This window comes from Pseudophryne corroboree, chromosome 6, assembly GCF_028390025.1.
Source record: "Pseudophryne corroboree isolate aPseCor3 chromosome 6, aPseCor3.hap2, whole genome shotgun sequence".
Classification (NCBI taxonomy): Eukaryota; Metazoa; Chordata; class Amphibia; order Anura; family Myobatrachidae; genus Pseudophryne; species Pseudophryne corroboree.
Window position 1 is genome coordinate 554,734,350 of NC_086449.1, and position 14,763 is coordinate 554,749,112.

The window sequence follows — 14,763 nt, forward strand, 5'->3', positions numbered from 1 at the left end:
AATGCAGATATATATATATATATATATATATATATATATAAAAGAGCATTCTTTAATTTGCAAAGGTGCAATAACCGAAACGGGCTGTAGGGATATCCATTTGCCAATATGCTGACTGCATCCATGATATTCGGATGAGTATACATGCTGCTATGTTTTGTTGAAGGGTGGTCTTCTGTATGCCGAATGTCGGGATCCTGTCGCACAGTATACCGGCGCCGGAATCCCGACACCCGGCATACCGACAACTATTCTCCCTCGTGGGGGTCCACGACCCCCCTGGAGGGAGAATAAAATAGTGTGGCGTGCGTAGTGCGCCACCGTGCCCGCAGCGTGGCGAGCGCAGCGAGCCTGCAAGGGGCTCCTTTGCTCTCGCCACGCTGTCGGTATGCCGGCGGTCGGGCTCCCAGCGCCGGTATGCTGGTCGCCGGGAGCCCGGGCACCGGCATACCGTACTACACCCTTTGTTGAAGGCCTGAAGCTATTTACAAATTAAAGAATGCTATTTTTTCTACTTGTCTAAGAGGTGGTGTGCTGGTCTAATGCTGTTTGTCCATTGTGGACTTCTGTAGAGATGATTACTGGGATGTATTTGACTGCGCACCCAAGGATTCATTCACATTAAGTGTGTGCAAACTTGTACTATATATATATATATATATATATATATATTGCAGTGGTGTAACTAGAAATTTTAGTTGCTGCAAAACCATTTGTGAATTGTGAAGTTTCTTTTATATCACCGTGATGTCTGTATGCTGTGGATCGTTTTGTTCACGGAGGCACCGGTGTTTTGACTGACCATCCATGGGGAGTGCCGTACCTGCTGCTGTATAATATATATATATATATATATATATATGTAAAAGAAAAGGAGAATAAGGTGATTTTAAGTGACCAATGGTGTCTTACGATTTAAAGGAGACTCGGATAAAAATTATAAAAATTTAATAAAATGTAATTAACACCAATACAAAAGTAAATAAAAATATGGTCCTAAACAAGGAGCCAAATATTAGTAAGAAATCACTAGGACTACAAAAAAATACATACAAAAATTCATATAAAAATCCAAGTTAGTATAAAATTAGTATAGCAAATTAATAAAAGACAAGGGAGAAAAAAATTCCTAACAGTAAAAAGTTGGAAATAGGATCAACATAAAATTGTATAAATAAGGTTTCTTAGCTTTTTGAGAAGGTATGTATCATAACACCCAACGCGTTTCGTCATGCCTGGGCTTCATCAAGGGGTGACTGGCAACTGGGACAGCTCATCTATATATACCTGACTAAATGAGGAAGTGGTTACTACATCACTTCCTGTCAATCAGCAGATAGAAAACTACATCACGTTTATATACATTAAAACAAAGAGATATGGGCCTGGCAGCATGGTATCCCTGTGCTGTGCAGAACCGCTTTTACAAGGAGACATTTCTGTGTTTTAAAAGGGTGTAAATCACTGTTCAAATGCGTGATCACGGACTTCCTGTCCGGATCGTGGGTGACGTCACGTCCGCCCCACTTCCGGCGTCCGGTTATCCTCACTGCGCATGCGCCGGCTGTTGGTTGCGCATGTGGCTATTCTCCCATCTGATGTTCGAGTTCTTTAAAGTGTCCATACAGCGGCGGCCATGTTCTTGGAGGGTATTCCCTCTATATTCTTTTCTGTTCAGTCATGTGGTCGCAGCGGCCATATTTGATGGGATTTTCCATATTAGAAATGTACTCATTGACCGAAAACAGAAAGAAATGTAATTTTAAGAATACTATTTGTACAAATAGCTCGAGTTTTTGCTAAATTCCACTTATGCCCCATTTCCCAAGTATATGAGTTCCTTAAATGGCTCATGCACATTAGATACTGATTAAAGTGCCTTATTAAGGACAGGATTAGGTGGATGATGACAGAGTATGACATAGAGGAGGAGTAATTAGGAGGCCTGCTATAGTTAATAGTTTACAGTATTGTGCATGTTAATTACACGTGTGGTGGTTATAGTCATTCACACGCTGGAGATTATATTGTGGTTCTATGGCTGCAGACATACTGGTACGTGATCTAAGATATCCTGGTGTCAACATGACCAGTTATGTTAGAGCATACTAGCACCTTTGGTGAGCATAGAAATTCCATGTAAGAGGGTTAATACAATATCCTCATAGTCCTTGCTCAATAGGTTACAGCACCCAGTCTTCCATGATGGTTCCCCATCTATGTACTAGCTGGGCCCAGCACTGCTTGGCTTCCAAGATCGGACGGAATTGGGCATTTCCAGTGCGGTATGGCTGTATAATTGGCACGGTTTCTTAGAGGTATCGCAACGCAACGACGTGGTAAAGGAAATGACCTTGGTGCAAAGGAATGACAGTGGAAAAGACAGGTTGCCCAAATAGGAAGAAGGTGCGATCAGCTTACGTTACAAAAAGGGGGCTATTTCATAGCCCTCGTTGAAGCCTTCCGGGTGCAGGGTGTTGAGTTCAAATATCCAGTACATTTCCCTCTTCGATAGGAGGTTAGAAAGGTCACCGCCTCTCTCGCCCAGTGAGACTAGCTCAATGCCCTTGAAGGTTAGTTCGTCAGGGTCCGAATTATGGTGGGCATGGAAGTGTTTCGGTACTGCGTGTGTCAGTACTTTATTTTTAATGTTTCTTATATGTTCCTGAATACGGATTTTCAAAGGTCTTTTTGTTTTCCCTATGTATTTCATCCCACACGAGCACTCCAGCATATAGATCACTGACACCGTATTACAGTTGATGAACTGCTTGATCTTGTAGTCCTTAGGTCCGTTGGTTTTTTTGAAGGTTTTCCTATTAGGGTGTACGTATCGGCATACATTGCAGCGGCCGCATTTATAACTTCCAACGCATTTAGGCATGCTTGATCGTATTTCCGGGTTCCTCAACATGCTTGGTGCCACCAGATCTTTGAGATTTTGTGATTTCCTAAATACCACTACAGGATCCTTTGGGAGATAATCTTTCAAAACGGGATCCATAAGGAGGATGTTCCAGTGTTTTTTCAGGGTTTTCTTAATGGTGTTCTCATGTCTACTATACGTGGTGACAAATCTCACTGTCTCATCACCTTTTTCTTTGGGTTTATATTCCAGCAGTTGTTTCCTCTCCAAGTTCTTGGCCTTCAGGTTAGCTTCTTCCAGGAGATGGTTCGGATATCCCTTTTCCCTGAATCTTTCAGTGTACACACTCAGTTGTTGATCTCGGTCCTCAGTATCCTTGCAGTTCCGAGCAATTCTGTTGAACTGAGAGAAGGGGATGTTATTCTTCCATTGTTGGCTCTGATTGCTTCGGTAATGTACATAGCTGTTCATATCCACTTCCTTAATGTAGTTCTTGGTGATCACTCCATTGCCTGTATGTGTCAGAACTAGGTCAAGGAATTCTATCTTATCTGTGCTTTCCTTAGCAGTGAATTGCAGATTCATGGAATTATTCGATAAATACAAAACAAATTCTTTAAAACTTTCACCGTCACCGTCCCATATAAGTAAAATGTCATCTATATACCGTTTATAAAATGCGATATTTTGTTGGAACTGGTGATCCTTAAAAATATACTCATTTTCCCAATTTCCCATAAAAAGGTTAGCAAAGCTGGGCGCGAAAATTGTGCCCATAGCGGTGCCGCAGATTTGTAAAAAGTAGGTATCTAAAAATTTAAAATAATTCCGTTTCAAGATAAAATTCATCAATTCACATAAAAAAGTTCTGTGCTCCTCTGTGATCTCCGTGTCTTTACTCAGGAATTCATTGCAGGCCTCTACACCCTTGTCATGTTCTATACAGGTGTAGAGCGACTGGACATCTATGGTGATCCATCTATAGGTGTCTTTCCATTCAAATGAGTCCATCAGGTTGAGAACCGAAGTGGTGTCTTTTAAGTAAGCTGGTAGATTTAGCACATGTTTCCTTAGGAAAATATCCACGTATTCGGACAAATGTGACGTCAGTGAATCTATCCCTGCCACAATAGGTCTTCCTGGGGGATTCGTCATGGATTTGTGCACCTTTGGTAAGAAGTAGAAAATGGGGGTGGTGGGGTTGGAATTGAGTAGGTACTGGTATTCTTCTTTAGTTATAATCTCGCATCTGAATGCTTTTAAAAGTAGGGTTCTTAATTCTTCCACGAAGCCGTCTTTTGGATCTCCTGGGAGTGGGGTATAGGAAGTTCTATCTCCCAAAAGTCTGTTTGCTTCTGCAACGTATGCCTCCCGGTCCATAATAACCAACCCCCCCCCCCCCTTTATCAGCAGATTTTATGACGATGTTCTTATTGTCCTGTAGATCCTTAATCGCCTTTGTTTCTCTGTTCGTGAGATTTTTCTCTTTGATGACCTCCATTTCAGTTTCACATAGATCTTTTTTTACTAGATCATAGAAGATGCCCACATTATGGCCCTTTGATTCCAACGGGTAAAATTTTGAAGTGGGTTTCAGTCCCGATTTTGATTGGTCGTAATTGTGGATGACCGCGTTTTCTTTTTTGAGAAAGTGCCTCTTAAGTGTTAACTTCCGTACGAATTTATTCAGATCTATAAAGACGTCAAACTTATTCATTCCTTTTGTGGGTGCTTATGAGAGTCCTTTATTCAAGAGTGAACTTTCATATTCTGATAACGTGTGGCTTGATAGATTAAATATACCTTTGGGTACCGGATGTCCTAGTGGAGGTGTCTCCTTTTGCTGTTGTAGAGATTTGTTCCTCCTGCCCCCTCGACTTCCTCTTCTTCTGCCAATCTTCTTTTTAGAGGTGTCGTGTTCGTGACTCTCTCTTTCGGAATATTTCTAACCATGGTTTTGAACCGTGTGTTTTTGCCTGGTGATAAAAAATCCTCCTCATTTGCTGAATCCAATCTTTGTAGTGCCGAGAATCTGTTGGTAGTCTGTATATTCTGTCTTCTCTGCTGATAATTTCTTCCGTTCTCCATACCTCTCCTTGGTACGGATTGCCAATATTCTCTCTTCGCTCTTGGTTCAATCTTGTCGTTTCCATTAAATCTGCTCCAGTTCTCAACTTTATTGTTCTCATAGTCTTGCTTGTCCCGTACAAATTTCTTTCCTTTATTTCTTATGACCTCATCTTCAACTTGCTCAAGTTTCTTATTCAATACTTTCTCGTTGATCTTAAAATCCTCTTTGTCTTTGAATACTTCCAATTTAGTTTCAGTCTCTTTGATTTCTGTTTCCAGGGTGGAGATAATGCGTTTCTCTTCCGTCACCAAGATTTTCATTAGTTTTATTGAACAGCTGTGAAGTGTGTTGTCCCAATCTTTCATGAATCCAGGGTTTTCTGTTCCAAACATGGGCTGTTTGTTGATTCTAAGACCCCTGGGTACTCGATCCACGCTGATGTAGTGCTCCAACCCTTTGACGTCCCACCATGCCTTTACTTCTTTAATTAGTAGTCTTTCCATGCTCCAAAATATCTCATCAAGTGAGTCAGTATTGGGTACACTCTCAGTGGTAGTAGTTTCATTAAAGATTTTATGGCATACATTATTTCTTTTGTTGGTGCGTTCCCCGGTTCTGAACATACTGTGTATGTGGTATCGACTTATGAAAGGCAGCCGTGGGCAAAGGTTACCGTAACTGTTGTGATGGGGGAAGGCTTGTCGGTGCTTAACCGCGATACCAAACTGTACTAGAGTGCAGACCAGGGTATTGTGAATAAAAAATGGTCTCCTTATTTCAGACACTCCCTTAAATATATTTGGGCGTCAGCTCCACCTTAAAGAGAGAAGCATTGGTAAGGTGCTTCATGTAAAGTGTAAAAGAAAAGGAGAATAAGGTGATTTTAAGCGACCAATGGTGTCTTACGATTTAAAGGAGACTCGGATAAAAATTACAAAAATTTAATAAAATGTAATTAACACCAATACAAAAGTAACCGAGATCACAGAGGAGCACATAACTTTTTTATGTGAATTGATGAATTTTATCTTGAAACGGAATTATTTTAAATTTTTAGATACCTACTTTTTACAAATCTGCGGGACCGCTATGGGCACAATTTTCGCGCCCAGCTTTGCTAACCTTTTCATGGGAAATTGGGAAAATGAGTATATTTTTAAGGATCACCAGTTCCAACAAAATATCGCATTTTATAAACTGTATATAGATGACATTTTACTTATATGGGACAGTGACGGTGAAAGTTTTAAAGATTTTTTTTTGTATTTATCGAATAATTCCATGAATCTGCAATTCACTGCTAAGGAAAGCACAGATAAGATAGAATTCCTTGACCTAGTTCTGACACATACAGGCAATGGAGTGATCACCAAGAACTACATTAAGGAAGTGGATATGAACAGCTATGTACATTACCGAAGCAATCATAGCCAACAATGGAAGAATAACATCCCCTTCTCTCAGTTCAACAGAATTGCTCGGAACTGCAAGGATACTGAGGACCGAGATCAACAACTGAGTGTGTACACTGAAAGATTCAGGGAAAAGGGATATCCGAACCATCTCCTGGAAGAAGCTAACCTGAAGGCCAAGAACTTGGAGAGGAAACAACTGCTGGAATATAAACCCAAAGAAAAAGGTGATGAGACAGTGAGATTTGTCACCACGTATAGTAGACATGAGAACACCATTAAGAAAACCCTGAAAAAACACTGGAACATCCTCCTTATGGATCCCGTTTTGAAAGATTATCTCCAAAAGGATCCTGTAGTGGTATTTAGGAAATCACAAATTCTCAAAGATCTGGTGGCACCAAGCATGTTGAGGAACCCGGAAATACGATCAAGCATGCCTAAATGCGTTGGAAGTTATAAATGCGGCCGCTGCAATGTATGCCGATACGTACACCCTAATAGGAAAACCTTTAAAAAAAACAACGGACCTAAGGACTACAAGATCAAGCAGTTCATCAACTGTAATACGGTGTCAGTGATCTATATGCTGGAGTGCTCGTGTGGGATGAAATACATAGGGAAAACAAAAAGACCTTTGAAAATCCGTATTCAGGAACATATAAGAAACATTAAAAATAAAGTACTGACACACGCAGTACCGAAACACTTCCATGCCCACCATAATTCGGACCCTGACGAACTAACCTTCAAGGGCATTGAGCTAGTCTCACTGGGCGAGAGAGAGGCGGTGACCTTTCTAACCTCCTATCGAAGAGGGAAATGTACTGGATATTTGAACTCAACACCCTGCACCCGGAAGGCTTCAACGAGGGCTATGAAATAGCCCCCTTTTTGTAACGTAAGCTGATCGCACCTTCTTCCTATTTGGGCAACCTGTCTTTTCCACTGTCATTCCTTTGCACCAAGGTCATTTCCTTTACCACGTCGTTGCGTTGCGATACCTCTAAGAAACCGTGCCAATTATACAGCCATACCGCACTGGAAATGCCCAATTCCGTCCGATCTTGGAAGCCAAGCAGTGCTGGGCCCAGCTAGTACATATATGGGGAACCATCATGGAAGACTGGGTGCTGTAACCTATTGAGCAAGGACTATGAGGATATTGTATTAACCCTCTTACGTGGAATTTCTATTCTCACCAAAGGTGCTAGTATGCTCTAACATAACTGGTCATGTTAACACCAGGATATCTTAGATCACGTACCAGTATGTCTGCAGCCATAGAACCACAATATAATCTCCAGCGTGTGAATGACTATACCCACCACACGTGCAGTGGCGGATCCAGGGGGGGGGGGCACTCGGGCCCGTGCCCCCCCTGTCATCTGTGGCTTCCCCCCCGTCCCCCCCCCCTGCGGCGTCGGCGCCGCACAGGGAGATGACGGGCGCCCGCTGAGATTGTGTTACCAGCGGGCGCCCGTCTCCCTGCATAGCGGTAGCCGGAGGCAGGAGCTCAGTACTGAGCTCCGGCTTCCGGCGCTGTCACTGCGCCGTGTGCTATGGTAGTGACGTCAGTCATGACGTCTCTCTCATAGTACTGAGGAGAGGACGCCAGCCAGAAGGAGGACTGCAGCGGCGCGGGAACGGGGCTCGGTAAGTATTATGTTTTTTTCTTCCTTAATGCAGCGGGGGCATCTCCTGGGGGAAACTACGGGGCGACATTACTACTGGGGGGGCACCAACAAGGGGCATTACTACTGGGGGGGCATCAACAAGGGGCATTACTACTGAGTGGGGGCATTACTACTGGGGGCATTATAACTGGGGGCATCACTACTGGGGAGGCAGCTACTGGGGGCATTATTACTGGGGGGGCAGCTACTGGGGGCATTATTACTGGGGGGCACCTACAGGGGGCATTACTACTTGGGGGCTAAACTACAGGGGCATTACTACTTGGGGGCTAAACTACAGGGGGAGCCAAACTACTGGGGGCATAACTACAGGGGCCAAACTATTGGGGGCATTACTACTTGGGGGCTAAACTACAGGGGGAGCCAAACTACTGGGGGCATAACTACAGGGGCCAAACTATTGGGGGCATTACTACTGGAGGCTAAACTATAAGGGGGCATAACTACAGGGGCTAAACTGCAATGGGGAAAACTACAGGGGGGCATTACTACTGGTGGCTAAACTATAAGGGGGGCATAACTACAGGGGCTAAACTACAATGGGGCAAACTATAGGGGGGCATTACTACTGGTGGCTAAACTACTGGGGTCATAACTGCAGGGGCATTACCACTGGGGGCATAATAACTGGGGGCATTACTACAGGCAGCATTACTACTGGGGGCAATACGGGCATTGCATAAGGGACACCACTACTATGGGGTCTATATAAGGGGCACTACCAGTACAGTGGACATTGCATAATGAGCGCTACAACTGTGGGCATTGTATAAGAAGCGCCACCTCACATGCACCGAAGCCGCACGCAAATGTACTTGCCCCTTCCATGGTGCCCCCCCTCTCATTTTCTTCTGGATCCGCCCCTGCACACGTGTAATTAACATGCACAATACTGTAAACTATTAACTATAGCAGGCCTCCTAATTACTCCTCCTCTATGTAATACTCTGTCATCATCCACCTAATCCTGTCCTTAATAAGGCACTTTAATCAGTATCTAATGTGCATGAGCCATTTAAGGAACTCATATACTTGGGAAATGGGGCATAAGTGGAATTTAGCAAAAACTCGAGCTATTTGTACAAATAGTATTCTTAAAATTACATTTCTTTCTGTTTTCGGTCAATGAGTACATTTCTAATATGGAAAATCCCATCAAATATGGCCGCTGCGACCACATGACTGAACAGAAAAGAATTTAGAGGGAATACCCTCCAAGAACATGGCCGCCGCTGTATGGACACTTTAAAGAACTCGAACATAAGATGGGAGAATAGCCACATGCGCAACCAACAGCCGGCGCATGCGCAGTGAGGATAACCGGACGCCGGAAGTGGGGCGGACGTGACGTCACCCACGATCCGGACAGGAAGTCCGCGATCACGCGTTTGAACAGTGATTTACACCCTTTTAAAACACAGAAATGTCTCCTTGTAAAAGCGGTTCTGCACAGCACAGGGATACCATGCTGCCAGGCCCATATCTCTTTGTTTTAATGTATATAAACGTGATGTAGTTTTCTATCTGCTGATTGACAGGAAGTGATGTAGTAACCACTTCCTCATTTAGTCAGGTATATATAGATGAGCTGTCCCAGTTGCCAGTCACCCCTTGATGAAGTCCAGGCAGGACGAAACGCGTTGGGTGTTATGATACATACCTTCTCAAAAAGCTAAGAAACCTTATTTATACAATTTTATGTTGATCTTATTTCCAACTTTTTACTGTTAGGAATTTTTTTCTCCCTTGTCTTTTATTAATTTGCTATACTAATTTTATACTAACTTGGATTTTATATGAATTTTTGTATGTATTTTTTTGTAGTCCTAGTGATTTCTTACTAATATTTGGCTCCTTGTTTAGGGCCATATTTTTATTTACTTTTGTATTGGTGTTAATTACATTTTATTAAATTTTTATAATTTTTATCCGAGTCTCCTTTAAATCGTAAGACACCATTGGTCGCTTAAAATCACCTTATTCTCCTTTTCTTTTACACTTTACATGAAGCACCTTACCAATGCTTCTCTCTTTAAGGTGGAGCTGACGCCCAAATATATTTAATGGAGTGTCTGAAATAAGGAGACCATTTTTTATTCACAATACCCTGGTCTGCACTCTAGTACAGTTTGGTATCGCGGTTAAGTGCCGACAAGCCTTCCCCCATCACAATATATATATATATATATATATATATATATACAGGGGTTAAAGTGGGCCGGAACGGGGCGGAACTGCGTTCCGGCACTTGTAATTGGAGGCGGAACGCAGTTCCGCCGCCGTCCCGCCCACTTTTTTCAAGTTGTTAGCCTATCTACAGCACAGCACTACAGCAGCACTAGTACTGTCACTGTGTACTGTCTATATAGTCACCGTTCTGCCTGCCGCGCCCCCCTCACTGAGTGAGCACTGAGCATTGCAGACACGGACGCGATTCACTGACCTGGCTGGCGCAGTGGCGCCCGCCCCCACATCACCGTCTTACTGGCTGCCGAAGTGCCCGACTCCGCCCCCTTCTCTCTCTGCTTACTCTGCTGCTGCGGGCGCTGATAGCAGCCGTAAGCAGTTAGGATAGTCTCATAATAAGCAGAGAGAGAAGGGGCGGAGTCGGGCAACTTCAGCAGCCAGTAATACGGTGGGGGACGTATGGAATCGGTCCCTTCGGCAGCCAGTAATGCAGGGGGAGGCGGAGTCAGGCACGTAGGTGGCCAGTAATGCAGGGGGGCGGAGTAATACAGGGGGCGGAGTCAGGCGGCTTTATTAAAATCTGGCGTGAGCCTATCACGGCTCCCGGACCGCCAGCCAATGAGAAGCTGCCAAGTGGCAGCTTCTCATTAGCTGGTGGTCCGGGAGCTGTGAATGGTGCCAGATTCAAAGTGCCTTGCTTCTCTTCAATGGCAGCCGGTCCGTGAGACAGTACTGTTCAATAGTCTCCCAGGCAGTGCCGTTTCTTGGCACTTTGCTGGTCCCTGTTTCCCCCCCCCTCCTCCTCCTCCCGAGTACTCCTGCTCGGGGGGCGGAGTTTCGCGGAATGACGCGAAACTCCGCCCCCCAAGCAGGAGTACTCAGTAGGAGGAGGGGGAGCTGGAAGGAGAAGGCGGCCGGCGCGAGGAAGAAGAGGTGGCCCGACCCGAAGAGCGTGAAGATCCTCTTCATATGTAAGTTGTCCCTTCCTTCCCCCCCCTCCCTCTCTCTTCCCCCCCACTTGACACTTGCCTGCCACACTGTGTAAAATGGGGACACGTGCCTGTCGTACTGTGTAAAATGGGGACACGTGCCTGTCGTACTGTCTAAAATGGGGACACTTACCTGCCACACTGTGTAAAATGGGGACACTTACCTGCCACACTGTGTAAAATGGGGACACTTACCTGCCACACTGTGTAAATTGGGGACACTTGCCTGCCATAATGTGTAAAATGGGGACACGTGCCTGTCGTACTGTGCAAAATGGGGACACGTGCCTGTCGGACTGTGTAAAATGAGGACACGTGCCTGTCGGACTGTGTAAAATGGGGACACGTGCCTGCCACACTGTGTAAATTGGGGACACCTGCCTGCCGTACTGTGTAAAATGGGGACACGTGCCTGTCGTACTGTGTAAAATGGGGACACGTGCCTGTCGTACTGTGTAAAATGGGGACACGTGCCTGCCGTACTGTGTAAAATGGGGACACGTGCCTGCCGTACTGTGTAAAATGGGGACACGTGCTTTCCGTACTGTGTAAAATGGGGACACGTGCCTGCCGTACTGTGTAAAATGGGGACACTTGCCTGCCGTACTGTGTAAAATGGAGACTCTTGCCTGCCGTACTGTTTAAAATGGGGACTCTTGCCTGCCGTAATGTGTAAAATGGGACTTTTTTTTTTCCTGTGGTGGCCGTGATGAGATCAGATGACTCCACGCCCATTTTAATGAGACCACACCCATTTTAATGAGGCCACACACCCTTGTCGGGAGCGCGCGCGCCTTCGGCGCGCTAAGCAGGAGAGGTGAGTTCCCCCACTTCTCCTGGACCACTTTAAGCCCTGTATATATATTTATATATTGCAGTGGGGTAACTAGAAATTTTTCCCCCAAGCCAAAAAATTCTCTGGCACCCTCCCCCCCTATTTGGCACTGGCAAAGTGAAGACTGTGCGTGCGCGTGTCAAAAAAGAGATGTTGCTTCACTAAAATGGGTGTGGCTTCGCTGAAAGTGGCGTGGTGTTGTGGGAAAAGACTACCTTATACCCCAGTTTTGCAACCTGCACGCCGAGACATTGGCAACCATAGGGAAAAAAATAATCCTGATTTATGCCCTTCACATTATTTGTCATTATTCCCATTACACATTATGCCACACACTGCAATGGCCCTTAAACATTATGCCACACACCGTAATGCCTGTGACACATTATGCCACACCGCAATGCCCGTTATAAATGATGCCACACACTGCAGTGTCCCTGAGACATTATACCACACACCATATAATGCCTGTGACACATTACGACACACACTGTAATGCCTGTGACATATTACACCATGCATCACAATGCCCGTTATACATTATGCTATACACTGCAATGCCCCTGAGATATTATACCACATACAATACTCATGATACAGTATACCACACACCGTCATGTCTGTGACACATTATGACACACACCGCAATGCCCGTTATTCATTATACCACATACCACAATGTCCGTGATACATTATTCCACACACTGCAATGCCCGTTATATATTATGCCACACACCGCAATGCCCACTACACATTAAGCCCTACAGTAAGGCTTCTAATTACTTTTAAATTACCTGCTTGTTGCCAAGGGTTTCATGATCTTGGTTCCATGCACGGTGCCAGGGGTTTCATGCTCAGGGTGTCATGCTTGTTGCCAGGGGTTTCATGCGCTGGGTGTCATGCTCGTTGCCAGAAGTTTCATGCTCAGGGTGTCATGCTCGTTGCCAGGGGTTTCATGCTCAGGGTGTCATGCTCGTTGCCAGGGGTTTCATGCTCAGGGTGTCATGCTCGTTGCCAGGGGTTTCATGCTCAGGGTGTCATGCTCGTTGCCAGGGGTTTCATGCTCAGGGTGTCATGCTCGTTGCCAGGGGTTTCATGCTCATGGTGTCAAGCTTGTTGCCGGCGGTTTCCTGCTCAGGGTGTCACGCTCGTTGCCCGTGGGTAATGCTTGTTGCTAGGGATTTCATGCACTGGGTTTCATGGGGAGTAAAGCTGCCCAAACCGCTCCGTGTACCGCGGGCACCGCTGCCTGATCCCTCCATTGCTGCTGCTGCCCCCGCCGCTCCACGGTAGCAGGGCACCGCCGGCCGTGGCCAGCTCTATCGTGGGTCCCGGCACTTATTAGACGCTAGAGGTCAAGTATGACCTCTAGCATGTCTCTTCCATGGCGGCGGCCATTTTGGAAGACACATTTAGCAGATTGACATGCGGACGAGTCGTCCGCATGTCAAACTGCTCTGAATCAGTTGCGGCGCCCCCGCAGCCCTGCGCCTCCGCAGTGGCTACGGGGGCAATAGTTACGCCACTGATATAATGGTGTATAAATTAAATACACCATCATTTCACATAATTTCAAGTCTCCAGAGTGCTGCCTTATTGCAAAATGGATATATATATATATATATATATATATTTATATAATATGTCTGCCAGTCTATAAGATAGAAAGTAAAAAAAAAATGCTATTTTAGGTCAGGTTGCTTCCAGGATAATTGTGTCCCAAAAGAGACTCCCCCACAGTACAGTACCCTTTTAAGGGTTAATGTAGCTGGTATTTATGGCTGTAAATCTCTTGGTGCACGCACCGCATACCTTCCAATGTAATGTTCTCTTCAGCAGTCTCCTATCACACGTGTGCAGGCTCCCTCCCTCGTATTGTGCTAGCATGCCGGAGGCCCATCAGCTGTCCTCTGGTGAGAATGAGATGCGCCCCCTCACTGCAGCCTGCCTGGCTGAGTTATTGCCAGTGTAGCTGCAGAGGTGAACGGGAGCCGCAGCTGTTCCTGCTGGCTGCTGGCCCGGGCGGTTGTTTCCCTGATCGATCAGCAAGGAGGGAGGGAGGGGAGGAGGAGGGGGGGGGGGCGGTGGCGGCCACAGCAAACGCTTCACCTAGGCGGCCCTGTCTGGGGGTGAAGATGATTAATAATGGTGGCTGCGGCTGGCCAGACTTGCGCCGCAACCGCCGCTAGGTTAGCACAACATAATTTTTTAAGTAAAACTTACTCAGCAGTTGTGTACCGCCCTCTAGTGGCTGCCGCCCATAGGCAGCTGCCTAATGGTAGCGCCGGCCCTGCAAGTTAAACGCAGCAGGAATTTAGTTAGCAATTGGGCAAAACCATGTGCACTGCAGGGGAGGCAGATTTAACATGTGCAGAGAGAGTTAGATTTGGGTGGGGTGTGTTCAATCTGCAATCTAATTTGCAGTGTAAAAATAAAGCAGCCAGTATTTACCCTGCACAGAAATAAAATAACCCACCCAAATCTAACTCTCTCTGCACATGTTAAATCTGCCTCCCCTGCAGTGCACACGGTTTTGCCCAATTGCTAACTAAATTCCTGCTGCGATCAACTTGGAATTAACCCCAGAAATTTCTTGGCAGTTTCTGAGTAGCTCCAGACTTACTCAGCCATTGCGACCATCTCAGTCCTTTTCGTTCCTGGTTTGACGTCACAAACACACCCAGCGTTTGCCCAACCACTCCCCCG

General features: G+C 45.5%; 2 pseudogenes; one reads left to right on the forward strand and one right to left on the reverse strand.

Moving 5' to 3' along the window:
* Positions 1–2,180: 2,180 nt before the first annotated feature.
* On the reverse strand, positions 2,181–2,299 carry LOC134939172 (5S ribosomal RNA; annotated as a pseudogene).
* Positions 2,300–7,372: 5,073 nt separating this feature from the next.
* LOC134937107 (5S ribosomal RNA) lies at positions 7,373–7,491 on the forward strand (annotated as a pseudogene).
* Positions 7,492–14,763: the final 7,272 nt, after the last annotated feature.